The sequence below is a fragment of the Heterodontus francisci genome, unplaced genomic scaffold, assembly GCF_036365525.1.
Source record: "Heterodontus francisci isolate sHetFra1 unplaced genomic scaffold, sHetFra1.hap1 HAP1_SCAFFOLD_136, whole genome shotgun sequence".
Classification (NCBI taxonomy): domain Eukaryota; kingdom Metazoa; phylum Chordata; class Chondrichthyes; order Heterodontiformes; family Heterodontidae; genus Heterodontus; species Heterodontus francisci.
The window spans coordinates 4,033,657-4,052,218 of NW_027141926.1; positions in this window are offsets into that span (position 1 = coordinate 4,033,657).

Genomic DNA, 18,562 nt, shown 5'->3' on the forward strand with positions numbered 1-18,562 from the left:
GCATAAGTTAGACGACGTCTGCAGGATTGTGGACACTTTTGGTCTCCTTACTGAAGAAATTCTATAATTGCATTCGAAGTAGTTCAGAGAAGGTTCACTGGGCTGATTCCTGGGATGAAGGGGTTATCTTATGAGGAAAGGTTGAACAGGTTGGGTCTATACCCACTGGAGTTTAGAAGAATGAGAGGTGATCTGAGTGAAACATCTCAGGTCCCGAGGGGACTGGACAGGGTGGATGCTGAGAGGATGTTTCCCCTTGTTGGGGAGACTAGAACTAGGGGACACAGTTTAAAATGAGGGCTCTCCCATTTAAGACTGAGATGAGGAGTAATGTGTTTCTCTCAGAGGGGGGTCAGTCTGTGGAATTCTCTTCCCCAGAGAACAGTGGAGGCTGGATCATTGAATATATTCAAGGCTGAGTTCGATAGATTTTTGATCAATTAGGGAGTCAAGGGTTATGGGACACAGACAGGAAAGTGGAGTTGAGTTCACAATCAGATCAGCCATTGAATGGCAGAGCAGGCTCGAGGGGCCGAATGGCCTACTCCTGCTCCTAATTCATTTGTTCTTGTGTGTTCCATTTCACCAGACTGCCTCTATCCTCCTGAAGTCTGCTACTAGTCCCTTCCCTGTTTATTACATTGCAGATGACACAAACATTGGCAAACATTGAAGTTATGCCCTGCAAACACAAGTCCAAGTCATTAGTATATATCAAAAAGATCAGTGGTCCTAATATAAACCTCCACTGTATACCTCCCTCCAGTCTGAAACAACCATTGTCCACTCTCTCAGCCAATGTCGTATCCACTCAGCCAATGTCCCTTTCATCCCTGGAGCACCAATATTGCTAACTGGTCAATTAGGAGGCACCATTAAGTCCTCCCCATGAGGACCCTGGTCCCAGACCTCTCTGTTTCCACTCTCCCAACAACATTCCCCAGACAGGTACAGCATGGATTAGATACAGAGTAATGCTCCTTCTACACTGTCCCATCCAACAGTCCCAGGACAGGAACATCATGGGGTGGATACAGAGTGAATCTCACTCTACACTGTCCGATAGAGACAGAGAGAGAGACAGAAAGAGAGAAACAGAGAGACATAGACTGACAGGGTGACTGACAGAGAAAGAAGGATATTTCACAGGGGATATTGGAAGAGGAGGATGCAATTTAACCCCAAAACTCTGTTCCGGCATTCAATGAGATCATGGCTGATCTGTGATCAAACCTGCACCATATACCCTACCTTTGCCCCTTATCTCTTAATACCTTTGGTTAACAAGAATCTATCAATCACAGGATTAAAAATTGACCAATAAGCCAGCATGAAATTCCCACAAACAATATCACGAGGGTGTGATGGCTACCACAGTGGAATAGCTTACTGAATATTTAAAATGGAGGCTATTCCTTCTGGATCATCAAAAGTGTCTGCCTGGGCCCCAACTTCATCTGCATTCCTCCCTCTCCCGATGTTCGTTTTCTCTCCATACCTATCTCAAATATGTTTGTGCACACAGCAGTGAAGGATTAAATCACATTAATATATCTTACATTATCCTCTTCATCCACCTCAACAATCTCTCTCTCTCTCCACGTTAGTCCCTCACTGCAGCCCTCTCTATGCCGTCATATCTAACCCTCCCTCCCTCTGTCGCTCTCCTAGTGTCAGTGATAGCAGAGAGTGAGGCAGAGATGTAAGGAGAGAGAGGGATTGACAGGGAGGGAAAGACAGATGGAGGGACAGAGAGAGAGAGAAGGAGAGAGAGGGTGACAGTGAGGGAAAGACAGATGGAGGGACAAAGAGAGAGACAGAGATAGAAGGAGAGAGAGAGGGAGTGCAAGTGAGGGAAAGACAGATGGAGGGACAGAGACAGAGAGAGAGACAGAGAGGGAAAGACAGATGGAGGGACACAGTGAGAGACAGAGAGAGTAGGAGTGAGAGGGAGAGACAGAGAGGGAAAGACAGATGGAGGGACAAAGTGAGAGACAGAGAGAGAAGGAGAGAGATGGAGTGACAGGGAGGGAAGGTCAGATGGAGGGATAGAGAGAGAGAGACGGAGAGAGAGGGTGTGACGGGGGGGGGGAAGACAGATGGAGGGACAGAGAGAGAGAGAAGGAGAGAGAGGGAGAGACAGAGAGAAGGAGAGAGGGAGTGACAGAGAGGGAAAGACCGATGGAGGGGCAGAGAGAGAGGCAGAGACAGAGAGAAGTAGAGAGAGGGAGAGACAGAGAGGAAAGACAGATGGACAGACAGAGATAGAAGGAGAGACAGAGAGGGAAAGACCGATGGAGGGGCAGAGAGAGAGACAGAGAGAGAGGCAGAGACAGAGAGAAGTAGAGAGAGGGAGAGACAGAGAGAAGGAGAGAGAGGGAGAGACAGAGAGAAGGAGAGAGAGGGAGAGACAGAGAGGGAAAGACAGATGGAGGAACACAGTGAGAGACAGAGATAGAAGGAGCGAGAGGGAGAGACAGAGAGGGAAAGATAGATGGAGGGACAAAGTGAGAGACGGAGAGAGAAGGAGAGAGATGGAGTGACAGGGAGGAAAGGTCAGATGGAGGGATAGAGAGAGAGAGACGGAGAGAGAGGGAGTGATGGGGGGTGGAAGACAGATGGAGGGACAGAGAGAGAGAGAGAAGGAGAGAGATGGAGTGACAGGGAGGGAAGGACAGATGGAAGGATAGAGAGAGGCAGAGACTGAGAGAGAAGGAGAGGGTGGGAGAGACAGAGAGGGAAAGGCAGTTGGAGAGACAGAGAGAGAGAGAGGCAGCGATGGAAGGAGAGAGAGGGAGTGACAGGGAGGGAAAGACAGATGGAAAGACAGAGAGTGAGAGAGACAGGGATAGAGGGAGAGTGTGGAGAGACAGAGAGGTAAAGACAGATGGATGGACAGAGAGATAGAGAGGCAGAGATGGAAGGAGAGAGAGGGAGAGACAGAGAGGGGAGAGAGCGGGAGAGACAGAGAGGGAAAGACAGATGTAGGGACAGAGAGAGAGAGAGAGAGAGAGAGTGTCAGGGAGGGAAAGACAGATGGAGGGACAGAGAGAGAGAAAGGGAGAGAAATGGAGTCACAGGGAGGGAAGGACAGATGGAGGGATAGAGAGATAGAGACAGAGATAGAAGGAGAGAGATGGAGTGATGGGTGGGGTGTGGGAAGACAGATGGAGGGACAGGGAGAGAGGCAGGGATAGAACGAGTGAGAGGGAGTGATAGGGAGGGAAATTCAAATGGAAAGACAGAGAGAAAGACAGAGATAGGAGAGAGTGGGAGTGACAGGGAGGGAAAGACGGATGGAGGGACAGAGTGAGAGAGAAGGAGAGAGAGGGAGTACCAGAGAAGGAGAGAGGGGTTGACAGAGGACAAAACAAATGGAGAGACAGAGAGAGATCCAGAGATAGAAGGAGAGAGAGGGAGTGTCAGGGAGGCTAAGACAGATAGAGGGACAGACTGAGAGACAGAGAGAGTGATGGAGTGACAGGGAGGGAAGGACTGATGGAGGGATAGAGAGAGAGAGAGAGAGATAGAAGGACATAGAGGGAGTGACAGAAAGGGAAAGACAGATGGAGAGACAGAGAGAGGCAGAGATGGAAGGAGAGAGAGAGGGAGTGATAGAAAGGGAAAGACAGATGGAGAGAGAGAGAGAGAGACAGAGATAGAAGGAGAGAGATGGAGAGACAGAGAGGGAAAGACAGATGGAGGGACAGAGAGTGAGAGGCAGAGATAGAAGGAGAGAGAGGAAGTGACAGAGAGGGAACGACAAATGGAGGGACAGAGAGAGAGAGGAGATCGATGGACAGACATAGAGAGGGAAAGACAGATGGAGAGACAGAGATAGAGAGAGGCAGAGATGGACGGAGAGAGAGGGAGTGACAGGGAGAGAAAGACAGATGGAAAGACAGAGAGAGAGAGTAAGGGAGAGAAAGGGAGAGAAGGAGAGAGATGGAGTGACAGAGAGGGAAGGATAGATGGAGGGATAGAGAGCGAGAGACATAGATAGAAGGAGAGAGAGGAAGTGACAGGTGGTGGTGGGGGGGGGGGGGTGGTGGGTGTGATACAGATGGAGGGACCGAGAGAGAGAGAAGGAGAGAGAGGGATAGACAGAGAGAAGGAGAGTGTTGAAGTGTTTCTTCATTTCACTCCTGAAAGGTTTTTAGACTAGGTTTATATTTTTAGACTATGCCCCCATGTTCTAGACTCTGCAGCCAGTGGGAATTGTTACTCTCTGTCTACCCCATCAGTTTCCCTTATTACCTTGAAAACAATCATCAAATCACACCTGAGCCTTCAAAATTCCAGGGATACAGAGTAAATCTCCAGCTACACTGTCCCATTAAACATTCCCAAGCCAAGCACAATGTTGGGTTTGACACAGAGTAAATTTCCCTCTACACTGTCCCATCACACACTCCCAGGGCAGGAACATCATGGGGTGGATACAGAGTGAATCTCACTCTACACTGTCCGATAGAGACAGAGAGAGAGACAGAAAGAGAGAAACAGAGAGACATAGACTGACAGGGTGACTGACAGAGATGGAAGGATATTTAACAGGGGATATTGGAAGAGGAGGATGCAATTTAACCCCACAATCCTGTTCCGGCATCCATTGAGATCTTGGCTGATCTGTGATGTAACTTACACCATATATCCTGCCTTTGCCCCTTTATCTCTTAATACCTTTGGTTAAAAAGAATCTATCAATCACAGATTTAAAAATTAACCAATAAGCCAGCATGAAATTTGCACATCAAATAACATTGTGTGGGTATTTCTGTGTGTTTGTGTTTGTGTCTATGCCTGTTTGGGTGTGATGGCTCTCACAGTGGAATAGCTTGCTGGATGTTTAAAATGGAGGCTATTCCTTCTGGATCATCAAACGTATACGCCTGGCCCCCAACATTGTCTGCATTTCCCCCTCTCCTGATGTTTTTTTTCTCTCCATATCTATCTCTTATATGTTTGTGTACACAGCAGTGAAGGATTACATCAAATTAATATATCTTACATTATCCTTTTCATCCACCTCAACAATCTCTCTCTCTCCAACTTTGTCCCCCTCTACAGCCCTCTCTCTGCCTTCATATCTAACCCTCTCTCCCTCTGTCTCTCTCCTAGTGTCAGAGATAGCAGGAGGGAGAGACAGAGAGAGAATGTTGAAGGAACTGTACTCTGTTCCTAAGCTGTGCTGAAGCTGCTCTGGGAGTGTTTGATGGGCTACATTAATCGGCCGTGTACAGTCCTGTATCAGGCTGTGAAGAAACACAGCTTGTTCAGTGTACAACGGGTCAAAGGGAACGATTCACTCCTGTCTGCTACTGGGAAGAGAGACTGACCTTAACATTAAGGCAGTGTTTGACCGAGTGTGACATCGAGGAACCCGAGTAAAACTGAAGTCAGTGGGAATCGGGGGAAATCTCTCCACTGGTTGGAATCATACCGAGCACAAAGGAAGATAGTTTTGGTTGTTGGAGGTCAATCATCTCAGTCCCAGGCCTTCATTGCAGGAGTTTATCAGGGTAGTGTCCTCAGCCCAACCATCTTCAGCTGAGATCCCAGCAGAAAGTGCTTTAAATACTGAGCAGGTCAAGCAGCATCTGTGGAGAGAGAAACAGAGTTAGTGATTCAGCTCGATGCTTTCCAGATTTCCAGCATCCACAGTATTTTGCCTCAGATAATGAAGCAATCCATAGCCACATGCACCAAGACCCAGACAACATTCAGGTTTGGGCCGAGCAGTGGCAAGTAACATTCACGTCACACAAGTGCCAGGCAATGACCATCTGCAACAAGAGAGAATCCAACCACCTCCCCTTGGCATTCAAAGCATTATCCCATCACTGAATCCCCCAGCGTCAACATCCTGGGGAAACATTGACATCAAACTTAACAGAACGAAACACATCAATAGTTTCTTCACCCAGTGGCTGGTGGGTGTCTGGAACTCACTGCCTGAAAGGATGGTAGAGGTAGAAACCCTCATCACATTTAAAACAATCCCTTGGATATCCACTTCTCCATGTTTAAAATGGGTAAGGAATAACTCTCCTCGTCTACACTGCCCCATCGAACACTCTCAGAAAATGTACAGCATGGCTTAGATACAGAGTAAAGCTCCGTTTAAACATTCCCTGGAGTGTCGGATTAACCCGGGTCACTCACTGTGCCCGGCTCAGCCTCAAGACCAACCTGCCTCAGTCACTGAGACGCTCCTGTATCACTTGCCTTAACGTAAGCGGATGCCGGTTTTGGGAGCAGGACAGGCACACGGGATTAGGACGACTGCTCATGTGGAGGATAAGCATCAGTAATCCCTCAGAGAATCAGAACAGACCAGCGAGACTCAGAAAAGGAAACTTGTGTTGAATTTGTGAGTCTTGCATTGTGGAATGCTTTAGTATTTGGTGAGAATGTTGAGCCAGTGACATTTTGCCCCAGTGGGATGAATAGACACTATATGACTTTATTACAACAGTAAGGTACCGTGTGTACTGTAAATATGGACTGAAATAACAATGTAAATGATCAATTTTCAGCTGAATTTTATGACTACAGTTATACGTGCAATCCTGTCAGAATGTACATAAGACACGATGGGATGAAGTCAAAGTGACCACTGTTGAATTTGCTAGCTTGATCTTTGTGGGAACACAAGGGTTAAGTAAGTTAAAAATATTAAATGGTCAATTCGCTTGTTTAAGTAAACACTGAACAGAAATGGGTCTGGAATGTCCTATGTGCTGCATTCCTACTCCTACATCTACTCTGTCAGGACCCCTCATGATTTTGAACACCTCTATCAAATCTAATCTCAAGTTTCTCTTCTCTATGGAGAACAACACCAGTTTCTCCAATCTATCCACATAACTGAAGTCCCTCATCCCTGGAACCTTGCTCGTGAATCTTTTCTGCATCCTCTCTAAAGCCCCCACATCCTTCCGAAAGTACGGTGTCCAGAATTGGACACAATACTAGTTGAGGATGAAGCAGTGTTTTATAAAGCTTCATCATAAACTCCTTGCTTTTATACTCTAAGCCTCTATTTACAAAGCCGAGGATCCCATATGCCTTTTAACCACTTTCTCAACTCGCTCTGCCACCTTCAATTTGTGCACAGACATCCCCAGGTCTCTCTGTTCCTGCACCCACTTCCTTCTGTTCTTAGGTTCCCATGACAGAGAGGGACAGAAGGACAGGGAGGTCTAGAAATAATGAGGGGGAGAGAGAGCAAACAAACAGGAAACACGTATGGGAACACCACCACCTGCAAGTTTCCCTTAAGTCACACACCATCCTGACTTGGAACTATATCACCATTCCTTCACTGTGACTGGGTCAAAATCCTGGATCTCCCTTCCTAACAGCACTGTGGGTGTACCTACCCCACATGGACTGCAGCGGTTCAAGAAGGAGGCTCAACACCACCTTCTCAAGGGCAATTATGAATGGGCAATAAATACTGTCCTGGCCACTAACACACACATCCAACAAATGAATCAAGAAAATAAAAATTTGACACCGAGTCACTTCAGGAGATATTAGACCAGATGACCAAAAACTTGGTCAGAGGTTGGTTTGAGGGAGAATCCTCAAAGAGGAAAGGGAGTTAGTGAGATGGTGAGGTTTGGGAAAGGAATTCCAGAGTTAGGGCCTTGGCAGCTTGAAGGCACGGCCACCAATGGTGGAACGATTCAAATTGGGGATGTTCAAGAGGCCAGAATTAGAGGATGGCAGATATTGGTGGATTGTGGAGCTGGAGGAGATTGCAGAGATAGGGAGGGGTCATTTGTGGAAGACAATTCCAAAATTCCACCATCCTTTGTGTGTAGAAGTGTTAATAAATTTCACCCTTGAAAGGGTCTTCGACTAATGTTCGATTTTTCGACTGTGCCCCTCGTCCGAGACTCCTCCAACCAGTGAGAAGAGTTTCTCTCTATCTACCCCATCAGTTTCCAGTATTGTCTTGTAAACTTTGATCAATTCACCCAGCACAGTGGCACAGTGGTTAGCACCGCAGCCTCACAGCTCCAGCGACCCGGGTTCAATTCTGGGTACTGCCTGTGTGGAGTTTGCAAGTTCTGCCTGTGTCTGCGTGGGTTTCCACCGGGTGCTCCGGTTTCCTCCCACATGCCAAAGACTTGCAGGTTGATAGGTAAATTGGCCATTAGCAATTGCCCCTAGTATAGGTAGGTTGTAGGGAAATATGGGGACAGGTGGGGATGTGGTAGGAATATGGAATTAGTGTAGGATTAGTATAAATGGGTGGTTGATGGTCGGCACAGACTCGGTGGGCCGAAGGGCCTGCTTCAGTGCTGTATCTCTAAACTAAACTGAACTAAACTTAACACCCCTTACACTTCAAAATTCCAGGGATACAGAGTAAAGCTCCATCTGAACTGTCCCTTCAAATGCTGCCAAGCCAAGTACAGAATGGAGTTATCTACAGAGCAAATCTCTGTCCTCCCTGTTCTATAAAACACTCGCAGGACAGGTACAGTGTGGGGTTAGATACCGAGTAAAGCTGCCTCTATATATGCCTCTCTTTCTCCTCCTCCATCCAGATGGAGAGAGTAACAGTGAGAAAGACAGGGATAGATATAGAGAGGGAAGAACAGGGAGAGGGAAGGATAGCAATGGGGAGAGATTACCAGAGAGGAAGAGATTGGGATGGAGAGTGTCGGTCAGTGTTCCTGCAAAGCTATGTGCAGCAGCCTGGAAGGTACCACGCAGGTCCTGTTCCGTGACAAATAACACACGTCTTCGAAGATTCTTAAAAATTTAAAGGGACTGCACGTGGGACAAAAAAAAATTGCCGTGCACAACAACTAAATTTTCTGGGAACATTGGAGCCAGCTGTAGCTCAGTGGGTAATAATCCTGCCTCTGAGTTATACGTTTGTGGGTTCAGGTCCGAACACAAAATCTAGGCTGATGTCACCCAACAGAAAATCAGAACAGACCAGCGAGACACAGAAAAGGAAACTTGTGTTGAATTTGTGAGCCTCGCTTTCTGTAATGTTTTAGTGTTTGGTCAGAATGTTGACCCAGTGAAATTTTGCCCCTGTGGCATGAGAGTTATCTGAATAGAGATGATAGCATCTTATTACAACATGAAGGGACCGTGCGCACTGAGTATAACAACATTTGCAGCGTCCCATCATGTAAAATACTTTACTGGGTGTGGGATCAGGGTTTGATATTTCCAAAACACTGAGGGAAACTCGAACTTTTAATCAGCCCTGGGAGGAAAGTAAACCTGGAGACTTTCAAACAGTAATCAATGTCAGATTTGATCAATTATTAGGGATTAATCAATTTAGTAGACAAAGCAGACAGAATATGCCGTTAAAGAGCGGGATATGGGTTTCCTACCAGCCTGCAGAAGGAAGTGCACCCTCTGCAGTTGTGGTGTCACCAAAAGCAGCCAAATTAAAATAGCAAATTGATGTATGTGGAGTTTTACTGAGGTTCTGAGAGAGGAGAGAGAAACAGGCATAGACTCAGACAGCCAGACACACACCCACACACAGAGAACCACACACACAAACCGACATGCACAGACACACAGACACAGAGACCGACATACACAGACACACACAGACAGAGACCGACATGCACAGACACACAGACACAGAGACCGACATGCTCAGACACACACACAAACAGACTGCCCAAGGGACAGAGAGTGACAGAAGAATATTTCAATTTCTATAATATTTCAATTTCAGTTTCTATAAGATCCCCCCTCATTCTTCTGAATTCCAATGAATATAATCCCAATCTACTCAGTCTCTCCTCATAAACCAACCCCCTCAACTCTGGAATCAACCTAGTGAACCTCCTCTGCACCCTCTCCAGTGCCAGTACATCCTTTCTCAAGTAAGGAGACCAAAACTGCACACAGTACTCCAGGTGCGGTCTCACCAGTGCCTTTATACAGCTGCAACATAACCTCTCTGCTTTTAAACTCAATCCCTTTAGCAATGAAGGACAAAATTCCATTTGCCTTCCTAATTACTTGCTGTACCTGCAGACCAACCTTTTGCGATTCATGCACAAGGACACCCAGGTCCCTCTGCATAGCAGCATGCTGCAACTTTTTACCATTCAAGTAATAATCCTTTTTACTGTTACTCCGACCGAAATGAATAACTTCACATTTATTAACATTGTATTCCATCTGCCAGACCTTTGCCCACTCACTCAATGTATCTATGTTCCTCTGCAAAGTTTCACAGTCATCTGCACACTTTGCTCTGCCACTCATCTTAGTGTCATCTGCAAACTTTAACACCCTACACGTGGTCCCCAACTCCAAATCATCGATATAAATTGTAAATAATTGTGGTCCCAACACCGATCCCTGAGGCACACCACTAGTGACTGATTGCCAGCCAGAATAGCACTCATTTATCCCCACTCTCTGCTTCCTGTTAGTCAACCAGAGAGGGAAAGGCAGTTGGAGAGACAGAGAGAGAGAGAGACGCAGAGATGGAAGGAGAGAGATGGAGTGACAGGGAGGGAATGACAGATGGAGGGACAGAGTGAGAGACAGAGAGAGGAGAGAGATGGAGTGACAGGGAGGGAAGGACAGATGGAGAGATGGAGAGACAGAGAGCGAGAGACAGAGATAGAAGGAGAGAGAGGGAGTGACAGGGAGGGAAAGACAGATGGAGGGACAGAGTGAGAGACAGAGATAGAAGGAGAGAGAGGGAGTGACAGGGAGGGAAGGAAAGATGGAGGGATAGAGAGAGAGACAGAGAGAGGCAGAGACAGAGATCGAAGGAGGGAGACGGAGTGACGGGGGGTGGGTGGGGGTTGCGGTAGACAGGTGGAGGGACAGAGAGAGAGAGGCAGAGATGGAAGTAGTGAGAGGGAGTGTCAAGGAGGGAAAGACAGATGGAGGGACAAAGTGAGAGACAGAGAGAGCAGGAGAGAGATGGAGTGACAGGGAGGGAAGGACAGATGGGGGGATAGAGAGAGAGAGAGAGACAGAGATAGAAGGAGAGAGAGGAAGTGACAGGGAGGTAAGGACAGAAGGAGCGACAGAGAGATAGAGAGACAGAGATAGAAGGAAAGAGAGGGAGTGACAGAGAGGGAAAGACAGATGGAGGACAGAGGGAGAGAGACAGAGATAGAAGGGGAGAGAGGGAGTGACAGGGAGGGAAAGACAGATGGAGAGACAGGAAGAGAGACAGAGATCTCTCCCGATGTTTCTGTCTCCATACCTCTTTCTTAAATGTTTGTGCACACAGCAGTGAAGGATTACATCAAATTAATTTCTCTTACATTCTCCCTTTCAATCGACCCTGCAATCTCTCTCTCTCCAACCTTGTCCCTCTCTACAGCCCTCTCTCTGTCTCCATATCTAACCCTCTCTCCCTCTGTTTCTCTCCTAGTGTCAGAGATAGCAGGAGGGAGAGACAGAGAGAGGAAGACAGAGAGAGAATGTTGAAGGAACTGTACTCTGTTCCTAAGCTGTGCTGAACCTGCTCTGGGAGTGTTTGATGGGCTACATTAATCGGCCGTGTACAGTCCTGTATCAGGCTGTGAAGAAGCAGAGCATGTTCAGTATACAACGGGTCAAAGGGAACAATTCACTCCTGTCTGCTACTGGGAAGAGAGACTGACCTTAACATCAAGGCAGCGTTTGACCGAGTGTGACATCGAGGAGCCCGAGTAAAACTGAAGTCAGTGGGAATCCGCTGGTTGGACTCATACCGAGCACAAAGGAAGATGGTTGTGGTTGTTGGAGGTCAGTCATCGTAGTCTCAGGACATCACTGCAGGAGTTCCTCAGGTTAGTGTCCTCGGCCCATCCATCTTCAGCTGCTTCCTCAATGACCTGCCCTCCATCGTAAGGTCAGAAGTAGGGATGTTCACTGTTGATTGCACAGTGTTCAGTTCCATTCACACCTCCTCAGATAATGAAATCCCAGCAGGAAGTGCTGGAAATACTGAGCAGGTCAGGCAGCATCTGTGGAGAGCGAAACAGAGTTAGTGATTCAGCTCGATGCTTTCCAGATTTCCAGCATCCACAGTCTTTTACCTCAGATAATGAAGCAATCCAGAGCCACATGCACCAAGACCCAGACAACATTCAGGTTTGGGCCGACCAGTGACAAGTAACATTCACGTCACACAAGTGCCAGGCAATGACCATCTGCAACAAGAGAGAATCCAACCACCTCCCCTTGGCATTCAAAGCATTATCCCATCACTGAATCACCCAGCATCAACATCCTGGGGAAACATTGACATCAAACTTAACTGAACGAAACACGTCAATAGTTTCTTCACCATCTCTCTGGGACAGAGAGACACAGATAAAGAATGTGAGTAAGCTTTGACAGAACCTCAGTAAATTGTTCCAACCATTGTTAATGATAGAAATCAAGGATTATATTAGAGCAAAGGAAGAGGCAGAGAATGTTAGCCCCTTTATAACTATATCCTTTAGTTTAGATTGCCTCTCCTCCTTCTTCCTACCTGTGGAGGTGGGAGATGTGGGCATGGTTCTTAATGAATTCTCTGTGTCCGTCTTTATAAAAGAGTGGGAACGATACAGAGATTGTAGTTAAAGAGGAGGAGTGTGAAATATTGGATGGGATAAACAGAGTGAGAGGGGAAATATGAAGGTGTTTGGCAGCTTTGAAAGTGGATAAATGGTCAGGCCTGGATGCATTGGAATCAGTTCAGAGAAGGTTCACTCGGCTGATTCCTGGGATGAAGGGGTTATCTTTGAGGAATGGTGGAACAGGTTGGGCCTATACTCATTGGAGTTTAGAAGAATGAGAGGTGATCTTATTGAAACATACAAGATTCTGAGGGGACTTTACAGGGCGGATGCTGGGAGGATGTTCCCCTTGTGGGGAAGTCTAGATCTAGGGGGCAGGTACACTGTGGGGTTTGATACAGAGTAAAGCTGCCTCTGTATATGCCTCTCTTTCTCCTCCTCCATCCAGATGGAGAGAGTAACAGTGAGAAAGAACAGGGATAGATATGGAGAATAAGAGAGAGAGGGAAGGATTGCAATGGGGAGAGAGTACCAGAGAGAAAGAGGAAGAGATTGGGATGGAGAGTGTTGGTCAATGTTCCTGCAAATCTGCGTGCAGCAGCCTCAAAGGTCCCACGCAGATCCTGTTCCACAATAAATAGCACACGTCTTCAAAGATTCTTCAAAGATTTCAAGGGACAGCTCACGTTAAAAAAACTGGGCACGCACAACATCTAAATTTTCACGGGAACATTGGAGCCAACTGCGGAATACATGTTTCTTACCAGCCTGCATAAGGAAGTGCAACCTCTGCAGATGCGGTGAAACCAAAAGCAGCTGACTTCAAATGGCAAACTGATGCATGTGGAGCTTTACAAAGGGTCTGAGAGAGGAGAGAGAAACAGACATAGACAAACACACACAGAAACACACACACAGAAACACACACACACACAGAGAAACACACAGACACAGAAACACACACACACACAGAGAAACACACACACAGAAACACACAGACACAGAAACACACAGACACAGACACACACAGACACAGAAACACACACACAGAAACACACACACAGAAACACACACACACACAGAGAAACACACACACACACAGAGAAACACACACACAGAAACACACACACACACACAGAAACACACACACACAGAGACACACACAGAAACACACACACACAGAAACACACACACACACAGAGAAACACACACACACACAGAGAAACACACACACAGAAACACACACACACACACACAGAAACACACACACACAGAAACACACACACACAGAAACACACACACACACACAGAAACACACACACAAACACAGAAACACACACAGAAACACACACACACAGAAACAGAGTGACTCAGGGACAGAGAGCGAAAGAAGAATATTTCAATTTTCAAAAGGAATTTGATGAGATCAACCTTCGATTTAAAAATGACAATTGATTTTGCATCAATGTTTGCCTGCAGAAGACACGTTCCAAACTATTACCACCTTTAGCCTGGAGTGGCGGATTTTTGCTCAGAGGGTTGTGAATCTTTGGAATTCTCTACTCCAGTGGGCTGTGGAAACTCAGTCTGGGAAAAAGGCATTGAAGTGGATGATCAGCCAGGATCGTATTGAATGGCGGAGCAGGCTCGATGGGCTGAATGGCCTACTCCTGTTCCTATGTTCCCAAGCTGCTGAAATAGTTTCTCCCAAACTACCCCATCAGTTCCCCTTAATATCTCAACAGCTTTGAACAAATTACCTTGATCCTCCTAAATTCCAGGCAATATATCCCTAGTTTGTGTAATATCACCTCGTAATTTAACCCTTGGAGTCCAGTTATCATTCTGGTAAATCTACACTGCACTCAAATGGACACGGACCCCCCCAAAGTCTCTTTCAACCTCCAGTATTTCTATCTTTTCACCATTTATAAAGTACTCTGTTCTAGTCTTTTTTTGCTGACATTGAAATCTAACTACCACAGTTTTGCCCATTTATTTAAGATATTAATATCTCTTTGCAATGTTCTGCTTCCAGCTACACTGCTTACAATGCTGCCTATTTTTGTGTCATTGGTAAACTTGGGTATGTTGCATTCTACCACATCATCTTAAATCATTAATAAATACAGCAAAACTGAGACACACACGGGCTTTGCACTAGTAGACAGGAGTGAATCATTCCAACCTCGAGGCTTTTTAATTCCAGATTTATGTTTTTTGAAAGAAAAAATAGAATTCAAATTCACAACAGCCCAGTGTGGGATTTGAACTCCTGCTTTTTCAATCATCAGCTCAGGCCTTCAAATTAAAACCCATAAAAAGAGATTCATTTTCCGACTGCTGATGTCTGACTGACTGAGGTTTTGTATATTGTTCCCTTCTCCTCTTCTTCCATGTGTTTGAAGTCTTTGAAGTTTGTCAGACATTGGTAAACTACTTCATGTGGTGTTGTGTAAATACCTTCAATTCTGTGTATCTGGAAGGGACACAATTCAAATTCTCACCTTATTGCATCAACCAAAACCTGCAGGTCCATTCAAACAACTCTATTTCCTGTCTCTGCAAAGACAGCTCACACTTCCACAATGCAGGAATGTCTGAATGGAAACAGCTTTTGACACATTTCCCAACACGTTTACTAACACTTTTCAGGAAAAAGCTAAATTCAACTTAGAGATTGCAAGCCCCAAATTGAATCTTTTAGATGTAAAAAGTGACACAAATGAAATCCCAGATCTCTCTGTCCCTGCACCCATTTTAACATTGGACCATTTAGTTTTTATCGCTTCTCCTCAGTCTTCCTTCCAAAATGCATCATTTTACATTTCTCAGCATTGAAGTGAACCTGCTATGTGTCTGACCATTTCACCAGACTGCCTCTATCCTCCTGAAGTCTACTCCTATTCCCTTCACTGTTTATTACATTGCAAATGGCACAATGTTGAAGTTATGCCCTGTAAACCCAAGTCTAAGTCATTCATATATCAATAAGATCAGTGGTCCTAATCAAAACCCCTGGGGAATACCACAATTTACACTGTATACAGTGAGTACAAAAGCCGAGAGGGTGCGCTGAACATTTATAAAGCTCTGGTCAGGTAACAGAGAGGGAGAGACTGGGATTCAGAGGGTAACGGAGAGGGAGAGCCTGGGACTCAGAGGGTAAGAGAGAGGGAGAGACTGGGATTCAGAGGGTAACGGAGAGGGAGAGACTGGGACTCAGAGGGTAAGAGAGAGGGAGAGTCTGGGATTCACAGGGTAACAGAGAGGGAGAGTCTGGGATTCAGAGGGAAACATAGAGGGAGAGACTGGGATTCAGAGGGTAACAGAGAGGGAGAGACTGGGATTCAGATGGTAACAGAGAGGGAGAGTCTGGGATTCAGAGGGAAACAGAGAGGGAGAGACTGGGATTCAGACGGTAACAGAGAGGGAGAGTCTGGGATTCAGAGGGTAACAGAGAGGGAGAGTCTGGGATTCAGAGGGTAACAGAGAGGGAGAGTCTGGGATTCAGAGGGTAACAGAGAGGGAGAGACTGGGATTCAGAGGGTAACAGAGAGGGAGAGACTGGGATTCAGAGGGTAACAGAGAGGGAGAGACTGGGATTCAGAGGGTAACAGAGAGCGAGAGACTGGGATTCAGAGGGTAACAGAGAGGGAGAGACTGGGATTCAGAGGGTAACAGAGAGGGAGAGACTGGGATTCAGAGGGTAACAGAGAGGGAGAGTCTGGGATTCACAGGGTAACAGAGAGGGAGAGTCTGGGATTCAGAGGGTAACAGAGAGGGAGAGACTGGGATTCAGAGGGTAACAGAGAGGGAGAGACTGGGATTCAGAGGATAACAGAGGGAAAAATAGAGTTGGCGAGGGCAACATAGAAATTTTAAGACACAGAAAGCGGCCACTTGGCCCATTCTCTCTGTGCCAGCCGAAAAACGATCAACCTATTCTAATCCCACCTTCCAGCATTTGGTCCGAGCACTGCAGCTTACCGCACTTGAGGTGCCTATCCAGACTCCTTCGGAATGAGTTGAGGGTCTCTGCCTCAACTACCCTTTCAGGCAGTGAGTTCTAGACCATCGCGACCCTCTGGGTGAAAAAGATTTTCCTCAACTCCCCTCTAATTTTTCTACCAATCACTTTAAATCTATGCCCCCTCGTCACTGACCTTTCTGCTATGGTTCTCTGCCCTTCACCTCCACTCCATCCAGGACCCTCAACATTTTGTACATTTCAATAAGATCTCCCCTCAGCCTTCTCTGTTCCAAGGACAACAACCCCTGCCTATCCTCACAGCTACAATTCTCCAGTCCTGGCAACATCCTGGAAAATGGGAGAGAGACAAAGTCCCGTGTTCATAACACATGGATAAAGAGGTTAATCATCTGAGCTGTAACTCTGAGACAGAGACAGAGAGAGAGAGGGAGGGAGAGAGGGAGAAAGAGAGAGAGAGAGGGAGGGAGAGATGGTGTGGGGGAGACACAAACTGAGACGTGGACAGAGGCAGCGAAAGAGAGAGAGGGAGAGATAGAGAGGGAGAGACAGAGAGAGAGAGGCAGAGAGAGAGAGAGGCAGAGAGTGAGAGAGATGCAGAGAGAGAGAGGCAGAGAGAGACAGAGAGAGAGGGAGGGAGAGATGGTGTGGGGGAGACACAAACTGAGAGGTGGACAGAGGCAGCGAAAGAGAGAGAGAGGGAGAGACGGAGAGAGAGAGACGGAGAGAGAGAGACAGAGAGAGAGAGAGACAGAGAGAGAGAGACAGAGAGAGAGAGGCAGAGAGAGAGAGGCAGAGAGAGGGAGGCAGAGAGAGGGAGGCAGAGAGAGGGAGGCAGAGAGAGGGAGAGAGAGGCAGACAGAGAGCTAGAGAGAGACAGAGAGAGAGGGAGCGATGGTGTGAGGGAGGCACAAATTGAGACATGGACAGAGGTTGAGAAAGAGAGAGAGGCAGAGACACAGAGAGAGAGCTGGGGGAGAGACAGATAGAGAGTGCGAGAGGCACAGAGAGAGGAGACACAGAGAGGCAGACATAGAGAGGCAGACAGAGAGCTAGAGAGAGACAGAGAGAGAGGGAGAGATGGTGTGAGGGAGGCACAAATTGAGACGTGGACAGAGGTAGAGAGAGGGAGGGAGAGATAGAGCGAGAGAGAGAGGGGGTAAGACAGATAGCGAGGGACAGAGGCAGTGTGAGAGAGGCAGATTAGAATGTAGCAAATGTAACCCCACTATTTACAAAAGGAAGGAGAGAGAAAATGGGGAACTAAAGACCTGTTCGTCTAACATCAGTCATAGGGAAAATGCTCGAATCTATAATAAAGGATGTGATAACAGGACACTGAAAGAGAGATTGCAGGGGGTGGCGGGGGGGGGGGTGGAGAGAGAAATGGGGAGAGAGAGAAATGGGGGGGAGAGAGAGGGGGGAGAGTGCGTGAGTGAGACGGAGCAAAGGAGAGAGATACTAGGTTAGGTGGGACAATAAGCTGTGAGGAGAACACAAATAGACTACAAAGAGAGATGGTTTGGGATAGACAGCGATAAATGTCCTAGTGTTGTGGTAACATAAAATGGCCACTGAAAATGAACCTAAAATGGCTGACTGATGTGTGTGGATTTCCACAGATGAGAGGAGAGAGAGACAGACAGACAGAAAGAGAGACAAAGAGGGAGACAGAGACCAAGACACAGAGAGTGATCGCAGGATATTTGTCATGGGACAGAGGAAGAGGAGGAGGCCATTTGGCCCCTCAACCCTGTTCTGTCATTCAATGAGCTCATGGCTGATGTGTGATCTAACTCCATGTACCTATCTTTGTCCCTTAATACCTTTGGTTAACAAAAATCTATCAAACTCAGATTTAAAAATTAACAAGTGTCTCAGCATCAATTGCTGTTTGTGGAAGAGAGTTCCAAACTGATACCACACCTGGTGTGTTGAAGTGTTTCTTCATTTCACTCCTGAAAGGTTTTTAGACTAGGTTTATATTTTTAGACTATGCCCCCATGTTCTAGACTCTGCAGCCAGTGGGAATTGTTACTCTCTGTCCACCCTA